Source organism: Lichenostomus cassidix, chromosome 1Ab (genome assembly GCF_008360975.1).
Source record: "Lichenostomus cassidix isolate B80296 chromosome 1Ab, HeHo_3.0, whole genome shotgun sequence".
In the NCBI taxonomy this organism is placed as follows: Eukaryota; Metazoa; Chordata; class Aves; order Passeriformes; family Meliphagidae; genus Lichenostomus; species Lichenostomus cassidix.
Genome location: NC_139481.1, coordinates 3933407 through 3943911, shown reverse-complemented (window position 1 = coordinate 3943911; position 10505 = coordinate 3933407).

Genomic DNA, 10505 nt, shown 5'->3' with positions numbered 1-10505 from the left:
GGGGGTTTTTTAATTACATCCATTTAAAAGGGGTTTTGGTTGTTTTTGTGGTCTTGTGCTCTGCTTTTCCTGCTTCAATGGTGATGCAAAATGAAGATTTTTTTATTGATGTTCAATTCTAAGAGACAATGTAGAGAAAGGAATGTTTCTCCTACTACCTGTGAAGACTAAAGCAATTTTCCTTCTCCTTCATCAAAGAAATTGAGAAGTTATTAGCAGAAATCACAGCTGGAGTATAAATAAAATTGTATAGAAATGTTTATTCATTATTCTTGTGCCATCTCTACAGTGACTTTGTCAGAACTTCCTTTTGTAACTTTACTTGTCAGTAGAGATTTGGATCCAATTGCTTGAAGTGTTTGATAGGATTTATTTTAGAATAGATTTTATTTTAAAATTTATTTTAAAAGGAAAGTGCAGGAAGATGTGTCAAAGCAGAACAACTATAAATATCAAAAAATATTTCCAAATAAATTAAACTTGCCTGGTTTTCTCTGCTAAACTTTGAAAACAATAACTTGGATTGCTCTGTGCACAACCTTTCAGTCAAATATTGGAGAAAACAAGTGTGTGTTTTCTCAAAAAATGCCATAAAACCATAAATGCCAAAGCATCCAAATGGTGTCATGGCCAGTGGGCTTGAGTTCCTGGGTTCATATTTTCTTTATTTTGTGGGGTTTTTTGATGTGGCACATTTAAATATTATAGTTTGTGCCTTTTTTAAAAAGATCACATGCTTTTATCTCTTTACTGCTTTTCTTCACCTTGGGGATACCCAGAGCAGTTGCAAGTTTGAAATATCATGATTTACTTGCTCCTTGTTTGGTGGTGGATTTTGGGATTTTTTTTTTTTTTGTTTGGGTTTTTTTTGTTTGTTTTTGTTTTGGGGTGGTTTGGGGTTTTTTGAGGTTTTTTTGGTTGTTTGTTTGGTTTGGTTTTTTTCCCTGAAAGCTCCTAGGAGACAAAAGTGGTTGAAAATAATTTTCTGCAACCTGCAAGGTGCTGAATTTAACCCACTGACCTGTTCATGGTTGATACATCACCCTGCTGGCAGCAACAGAAGACATCCCAGGTTATTCTGCTGCTGCTCCTTGTGCTGTAGTTGTGATTCCTAAATTTCAGGTTAGATGTGCTGCAGCATAACTCCAAACACACCTGGGCAATGCACTCCTCAGAGATTAGCCATTTTCACAGAGGAATGACTCAGAAACAGACATTTTGGATTAAAGATTGGGATTTCAGACATCAGCTGCAATGTGGAAGAGTAAAAAGACAGAGGAGCCCAGGAGGAGCTGCAGTTGGAGTTTGCAGGATTTTAGAATATTGCAATGAACAAGGCAGGCAAGGGAAGGATGAAAAAATAAGATCCCATAGCGACTGAGGAGTTTTTCATAGAGCAGTTTCTATTTCAGACTGATTGCTTCAGTTTCCATTGGAGACAAAATGCTTCTCAATGCCAATTATAAGCTAAATTCATAAACCTCTGAGCTTCAGGGGGTTGGTGGGCAATAGTTGGGGAGGTAAGGCAAAGAAAATTTGCATTTTGTGGCCAACAAATCAGCCTGTTTCCCTCAGCACTTGGGAATTTAATGGGTGAGATTTTGGTGTGCATCTGTGAGATATAATCTAATTAATGAAAATTGCTGGCTTTTGGTATCAATATTTAGACTCATAAGGGTTGATAATACTGAGTGTTCGTGCTAAACATGTTTTTTATTGCCAAAATGATAGATGAAACACGTGCTGCGTATTGGTTTTTATTACTATTTAATTTTCTTTTAGAAGATCTCAGATCCCCCTTCTTCCCCAGCCTTTTGGACTCAAAATGCTGCTTTTGGGGTTTTGCTGCAAACAGAAACCTTTTCCCTCTGCAGAGCAAATGCGACACATTGTGGACTTCAAATGCAAACTATCAATAATTCCATGGCCACCCAGGCATAAAGCTTTAAAAAAACAAAAGTTTCAACCAGATTGCTGTTCTTTCTGTGGTGACAACACAGCAAAGAGAGGAAATGGTGATTTGAAAGAGTTTCTGTGAGCTTGAGCTAGAGAAAAATTGAGTCTAGAGAAAAATTCTTCATGAAGAAAATCCCATCCCAGTGGATGGTAGCAAGTTTGTTTTTGAGTTTTATTTCATGTTAGTGCAGCAGCTAAAGGCTGATATCCAGTAAGGGATTCAACTTTCATTTTTTGACTAAAATTAAATATAAAGCTTGTCTTGCAGAGGCTTTGAAATTACACTATATCTGTTTTTTTGACAGGTTAATAGTAGGAAATGTCACTTTTTAATATGTTGTCAGCAGCTGGGATTATTTATTTATTTTTACATTATTTTCTTTTATTGTAATGAGAAATTCAGTCAGCTTTTTTCCCCTTGTGTTCACAAACTCATCTACCTGTAATGACAGCTGAATTCAGTATTCTGTCTCTGTTCTGTTTTAAAGCTGGCAGTTATGTTGTGTATGCTCTCTGATTAAAATAGAATAATCCATTGGAGCCTGGGGGAAATTTCTGTCAATGTAAACAGGCAGAGTCACATCTAACACAGAAGTAGATTTTTTTTTTTTTTCCCTTTAATTACTGTTCTTTCATTTTAGGAAGAAAGAGGGTAATTTATCTTACTCAGGGACCATTGATCACCAGGTAATAAGAAGTAGGAATTTCCCTGATTCTGGACTTTGATAAAATTTTGGGGTTGGAAATTGATATCTTTGGCAGGGTTAATAAAAGAATAAGAACTGATGAATTTTTCTACCAGCTGAATGTTACCTAAATGGATCTCATCAGACATCATTGTTATCACAATTGGTACCTAACAGATAAGAATTTCCTCTGGAGAACTGAAGAATTTAGGGCTATTTAATCCAAACATTTCCTTTGCTTTGAGGAGTTAAATGGTCATACTTGGGTTTGAGAGGCAGCTGGTGAGAAACATGAAAAGCTGGTATGAAAATAACCTTGGAGTTCTGTTATTTCCTTTGCAAATGCAAAACAACAACCTGTTGCCCTTCCCCTTCAAGAAAACCTGTATTACAAAAAGAAAGGGGAAAGGGGAAAGGAAAGAGGGAAAAGGGAAAGGAAAGAGGAAAAAGGGAAAGGGAAAAGGGAAGGAAAGAGGGAAAAGGGGAAGGAAAGAGGGAAAAGGGGAAGGAAAGAGGGGAAAGGAAAGGAAAGAGGGAAAAGGGGAAGGAAAGAGGGAAAGGGAAGGAAAGAGGGAAAAGGGAAAGGAAAGGAAAGAGGGAAAAGGGGAAGGGAAGGAAAGGAAAGAGGGAAAGGAAAAGGGGAAGGAAAGGAAAAAGGGAAAGGAAAGAGGGAAAAGAGGAAAGGGAAAGGAAAGGGACAAAAACAACAGGAAAAATAACCTTGTGTTCCTGCCTGAGATATTTGGGAGACCAATGTCACATTCACCAAACTGCAAATTGCCACTTATTCAAGTTTTTATTGGTATTTTCATACCTGTGCCAGTACTGGTAGCACTTCTAACTGGTTTCCCCAAAGCTGTGTGACTCCATCAGAGAAATATGAGATACCAACCCTGGAAAGTTTGTGTATTGCCAATCTGCTCTATTTTCCACCATATCAGGAGAAAAATCTTCCTGTGTGGCTTTGTTTTCATTGATATCCAGGCCAAGTGTCTAAAAAACTTTGATCTTTTCCATTTCTGTGAGATGTAGTGCTTCCCTTGCTTGAGAAATATTAGGGGAAAATACCAGGGAGGTGTTAAATGGTTTTGCTGTTTTCATCTGCGGCGTTCAGCAAAGATAAAGTTGGACTTTTGAATGTTCCTCCTGCAAAAAGTTATTTTTGCAGCAAAGGAATTCAGACTCAGAGGAGAAGTATGTGGAGAGGGGAAAAAGGAGAATTCTGTTGATTTCTGGTTCTCCAGCATATAAACAAACTAAAGCCCCAGAAAATCTGTGCCTCTCAGTTTCATGGTCATTCAGCAAATCCCACCTTGAAAAGCAGAACATTTCCAGTGTTATTAGGGAAACCACAAAATTATCATGTAATAATGAGGAAAATAAAGCAAATTATGCATTGCAAAAACCTGGTTAAAAAAAAAATACAAATGGCAAAATGCAGTCAGCACTGACATCCATGATTCTTGCAAAGCTGTCTTTGAGAAAGAGTTTGAGCTCTGCAGGAGAGGAAAGCAATGAATGTTGCAATGAATTCACTGATAAACTGCAGGTTTACAGCCTGACAGTTTCTGCTGCACAGGGCTTTGAGTCAGGATAGTAAATAAAAGTTGATAAAATTTAGGGGATTTTTTTTAATGCTGTAGTTTGAGAGAGAGCAAAAGAAAGAAGTCCAAGCTTGAGGTTTTAATTATAATATTTTCCAGCTAATTAATTGTGCTTTTTCATTCAGCTTTTCTTTTATTGTAGTTATAATTTTAAATGCATGGTAGCTGCATAAATGAATGTTGCAGCTTTGAAGTTCTTCAGCTCACTATTTCCTTTCTAAGTGGTGCTATTATTTAATCTTGACCTCTGAAACCACTATATTCTGCTGAGCTGGAAGAGCGTTGTGAAATATGGGATTGCAAAATGCACAGGAAAGCAGTTGTAATGTTTCTTCCTGCAACAGGCAAGCACAGCAGCCCTTCTGAAATGCAAAAAATTATTTAAAATTGGCAGTATGTAAGCGAGCAATAATTGCCAAGTGCTTCTTTCCACAGGCTTTCTACACTTTCAGACTTTTTTCTCATTAGGAATGAGCATTTTCTGTTTATTTGTATAGAGTTGGCTTGAAGCTGTGAAACTTTGATTATACAGAAAAGTTTGGAAGCCACTCACCAGAGCCAGTAATCCTTAATAGAGAAATAACCAAGATAAATGTGCATTTCAATGAAATAAGCACTAAACTCCTTCCACTCCCTAATCAGCAATCCCAGCGGAGGTTGGGAAGCACAAATGGGTTTGGAAGGTGAAATAATCCCCTGTGACAGGCTGGGTGTTCTCCTGTCACTGTCCTGTCCTTGAGGAGCTCCTGTCCCCTCCCTGGCAGGGCCAGCAGTGCAGGGTGGCTGCAAATGGCTTCATTTGTCACAGCTGTCACCTCCTGCATTGCCCCCTGAACACCTTTTTACTCTCTATTCCTGCAGAATTGGTTGATAAACTTCCACGAGGCACAGCAGAGGGAGAGAAAAATCTGTTTAGAGGGTGAAATATTTGGGGTGGGATGGGAAGGATCCTTGTGCTGTTTTCCTTAGGATCCTAATGCTCACCCTGTGGTGTGAGGGGCAGGATGGGAGCTGGCCTGCCTACAGATGTGTTGCTTTAGCTGCAGCAGAAGTGGGAGAATTTCGGATTTTCACGGAAAATCTCAGTGGGCAGCCGGAGGAATGTTGGTGTTCAGTGCTTTTCCCTGCTGAGGAAAATATGTTCCAAATGGTCAAGTGGCTGTCCAGATCCAGGAGAGCTGATTTCCTTGTTTTGTGTGATCTTCAGACAAATTGTCTGTGCTGCAGTTTGATGAAACACTTCAAATAACAAATGCTGCTGAAAAGGCAGATTTTCCCCCTCCTCACTTGGGTTTTGCCCTAACCTCCTTTCCTGCCTTAGCACTAATTCTCACCTGGTCCTAAGGAGAGCTGAGGCAGCAGCAATCACAGCCTAGCAGCAGAGCCACGATAACCCTGAGACAGTATTTTAACTGCTCTCAGGGAGAAGAAGTAAATTTTTCTTTCTTAATTTACAGCACTGACAAAAATCATATACAGCTGTGGATTCATCACATCTGGCACATTCCCCAGCTCTTGTCTAGGTCTTCCCAAAGTTTCTCACAACCCTCAGTGGCCACAGGAACCTGGAATAATCAAGAAGGACATTGTGACCTCTCTGTTCACCTTCCCTTTCAATCCATTAATTTGCTGGAGTTCCTCAGCCCATTCCTCAGGCTTTTCCCCAGGTCAGTGCAGCATTAACCTCTGTCAGCAGTGAGAAATGGCCACTGGTGGCCAATTCCTCCTGTCTCCAGTTTTCAGCTGTGCCACGACTTTTATCCCTGCTGGCTGCCAGCTTTCTTCAATAGCTTCTTGTGGAGGAGGGTTTTTTTTTCAGTTAAAAGTTTTTGGAAAGCTGAAACATTTTCTATCTAGAAGTTTCTCTGTTTTAGAATCTATTGGCATCCAGGGTTGAAGGGCAATAGAGAAGAAATGATATTTTACATTTTTATAATTTACAAATTATTTTACAAAGCATTTTTTTACATGCAATTACATACCATTTACATACAATTATTTTACAAAGCATAATTCCTTAACAATCAGTAATTATCCTGTATTTTTACAGTCCTTGGGGGGCTCTGGGCTCTGATTTCAGGGGAACCAAGAGGATGTGAGCATCCCAAACATGGAAAAGGTCAGGCAATTAAAAGTTCTCTTTTTTCCCCAAAGTCCTTGTGAAGCATCCAGCTCTCTGAGCTGCTCTTTCCAAGGGTAAACATGCTTAGGGGAGCAATCGATTCCTTTTCTGAATGAATTAATTGATTTCTGCCCCTGCCTCTTGCAGCAAACAACAAATTCCCTGTGGCTGTTAAGGGAACTTCAATGCACGACTTCATCTCCATCTGAACTAACTTTGGACAGATCATTAATTTTGCAGGATGGAATGAATTTTTTTCTGGAATGGAATGGAGTGAACTTGTATCTCCAAAAATGTTCCAAAAATGTTCCAAAAATTCACTGCAACTGAAAATCCAAATTTTCCAGGGGGTTAACACTCCAAACAGCCTGTGAAAATCCATCAGAATTGGGTTTCAATCACTTACCATTACTCTGTGAATATGATAGAAGGTCCTTTAGGATTTGAAGGAATAATTTGGATGTAAATGTATAAATTTTGCTGGAGGTTCCCCACAATGAGAGCATGGAAAATAAAATTGGTAATTTGTGGTTCTTAGGCACCATTTGCATGTGGGAGGTTAGACAGAGGAAGCAGATAACTTGGAAATAAAAGTTCCATGGTCAAGGATGGAAATAGAAGGGAAATTCACAGCCTCCAAATTCTCAGTCAAGTTCCTCTGGGATTTGCAGCTTCCAAATTCATTTAGGGCCTTTAGTGGAGCCCAGATGGCCAAATAGTTGTTCTGTTCTGTGGTTCAATGCCAACAGGTAAAGAGTTTATAACCAACTAGTGTTTGACATCAGCTGCCACTTCTGACAGCTGTGAGATCAGAAGTGCTCAGGATAAACCCTGAGGGCTCTTCACGCAGGGGAGAGCAGCAAGAATGATCAAAGGGCCTGGAAACAGCAAAAACCAGACCTTTGTGAGATGTAAAACACTCCTGCAAAGGGGAAGGGAAGTTCTCTTTCTCTGTGACTGTGGCAGATGAGATAAAAATGGGTGTAAACCACGGTGAGGAATGTGGTTCTCGAGAAACAGTGAATTTCTGAATCTGATTTCTGAGAAAGTCTATAAAATCTCCACCACTAAATGCTTTTAAAAACGGATTTGAGGAATTTTTATTTTATTTTTATGGAGTTACTAATGTAAATCTTTGAGACAATGCGCTCTTTTCCAAATCCTCCTAGGCCTGCAATTCTGTGAAGTTTCATCTTCTTGAGGGATGTGTATAAATTTAATGCAGCTAAATATATTTTTTAAAGAAGCATGAAAGTACATGCCTGACAAAAATGCATACAATACATATTCATGACATTTATATGGATTATCACATTTTAAATTCATGTTGAGAATGATTAGTTTCCTTCTGGGCATTTGAAAGGTTGACTTTGGATTTGGTATCCTGTGAAACTGAGGGATTTGGTTTGCTTTATAGATGCTTTCAGGTGTTTTCAGATGCTGTGCTTGTTGAAGGCAACCTCTCTGTACACCTTATGGAAATTAAAAGTGGCAAAAGTTTGGAGTTTTAAAAAGGAAATTATAAGTCTTGAAGGTTGGGTTGTTTGGTGGTCTTTTTTCTTTTTTCTTCTTTCTTCTTTCTTTCTTTTTTCTCTTTTTTCTTCTCTTTTTTCTTTTTTCTTTTTTCTTTTTTCTTTTTTCTTTTTTTCTTTCTTTTTTCTTTCTTTTTTCTTTTTTCTTTTTTCTTTTTTCTTTTTTCTTTTTTCTTTTTTCTTTTTTCCAAGGATGCATCACCTGCAGCAGTTTGTATTGACTCTAACACTGACTGCTCTGCAGAATCCTCCTGAGCCACTGTGACAGCTCAGCCTGCCACAAGCAGATTGCAAACCGCCTGAAAAATGTCCCAAAATTAGTTCTAAATATTTATTATTTAGAGGGCCACGTTGGGTGTTGAGCAGTGGAAAAATCACAAAGGTGTTCAGTTGGTCAAAGTTCAGTTCTGATGCTTTTCCATTTACCTGCTGGTGAAATGAAGCTCTACAGGTCTAGGCAGGATATTTTAAAAATAAATTTTAGTTTCCTTCATGTGTAGCCTTGCTGATGAATGGATCTTTATTCCCAGGAAAATGTGGTTTATAAAGAACGAATCATTTGCCAGCCTGCTTTGGAGATTTCCCCCTGTTCATTTCAGTTAATTGAAATTATGAAAAATCTGCAGCTTCCTCAGCAGGGATTTCTCTGCAGAGTTGTACTGCTGGCCTTGCTTCACAGCTTTATATGACTTCAGCAGATACAAATGGGATATACCAAGAAAAATGTGTTTACAGACCCCATTAATTTGAAATAACATGGCCTGGGGTATTGTTTCACCCCTTAATAAACACATCTGGTGTTGTTTCTTTTCTGCTGTGATTCTTTGACTTTCAAAAAATATTTCAGGCTAATTTATCTTCTATTATTCATTTGTGCTTAAGGTACAAATCCAATGTTGTTATTGTCTTTTTTATTATGATGTGCAAATGAGAGGAAAACACCATGGCCTTGTAATTTGAATTTTCCTCATGGAGTTTGGTTTGAATCTCCTGAGGAACCATGCAGTAATTCAGATTATACCCTGCATTTTGCAGAAGTGTTAACATTTCATTTAGTTATAGTTTGAATTCATACACAAATATCTGTGTATGAAAAGAAATAATTCCCAGGATTGTTCCCAGTTTTCCTTTTTTTTTCCTGTGAAGCTCTAGGATGGTTTATTTCCAGGTTTTCAGACTATAAGCAGATATTTAGAGAACAATCCTGCAATCCTTTGTAAATGGGATGGAGTGTTGCAAAACGACCTGCAAATAATCTGAAAGGAGATTTTAACTGTACTTGCAAGAAAATATCTGTTAATTTTAAACTTTATTGTGCTGCAAACAAGTCCACATTTTTCCTCTCTACTTACTTGGTTTTTATGAAGTTAAAAAAGAGAAATATAAATAATTACAGCTCTAAAGATGACTGGAAGTTGGATAAACTTGGACCCTGCAAGGTTTTTAGCTGCACCTAATTTTAAATATTTTCTCACCTTGCTTGTCAGCTGATGTCACATCTAACTTGTTCCAACACCTCCCAGCATCCCTGCCACAACATATTCCTTCCTAGAAAAATGATCTCCTGTGCTGAACTCACCTGTGACAACTGCAATCTCTTGACTTGATGAAAGGCAGGTTTTTGGGGTGTTCTGTGTCACACATGGTTTGAGCTGAAGCATCACTGAACAATCTCAATCATTGAGCTCTCAGTGTCATTTTTAGAAAATACACATTTTTTCCTTCTGAGGCTGACAGACGAGATGAGGATCAATCATCAGAGACAGGACCAAAAAAAAAAAAAAAAAGGAGTAAAAGAAAAATGGGAAAACCATTTCCCATAACCTGGGAAAAATGGAAATACACCTACAGTGAGCTATGAGCACTTTGGTCTTCAACAGCAAATTTCTGTGCTTGATCTGGGTAAGAGAATATTTCTTTCCAGTATTCTTGGTTTGGCACCTTAAGAACTTATTTCATCATTTATTGAACCAATCCCAATATCCTCCTAATGAATAGTTAATGCTGAGATATTAAATGTCTTGAGGCTCCCAAGTGTGAATTCACTCTTTCAGCTATTATGAGATTTGCCCTTTTCATTTTTAGAGAGCTCTCTTCCAAACACACAGAGAAAAGTTCAAAGGTACTGCAGGCACAATTTTTATCCCAGATTTTCCCTGGGATTTAGATTTAACAGTTCGATTTAACACTTCTCTCACACCAGGTCCTATACTAGGTCATACAACCACAAAAACATGATCTAGTTCAGGGTTAGGGTTTTTTGCCCTTATTTTTATTTTTTTTTAACTCATTTTATTTTGCAACAAACTCTTATTTGCAAAGAGGAAAGACCTTCCCTTGGGCACTATTTTGAGTAGTATTTTATTAATTTCTCTAGGGGAGGTTTCAGGTGAAAAAAGCACTTTTCAAAGACACAAACTCTTGGGCAGAAGCTGCTTTAGGTCACAACTCAAAAGTCACATTTTCTGTGGCTCTGTGGGTGACAGGAGGTGCTGTATCCCCAGTGAAAATGTGATTTTAAAGGACAGCAAGAGGATGCTTTGCTGAGCACTTTGACATCTGGAACATCCACAGCTGGGCTAGAACTGCCTGAGCAGAGCTGCAG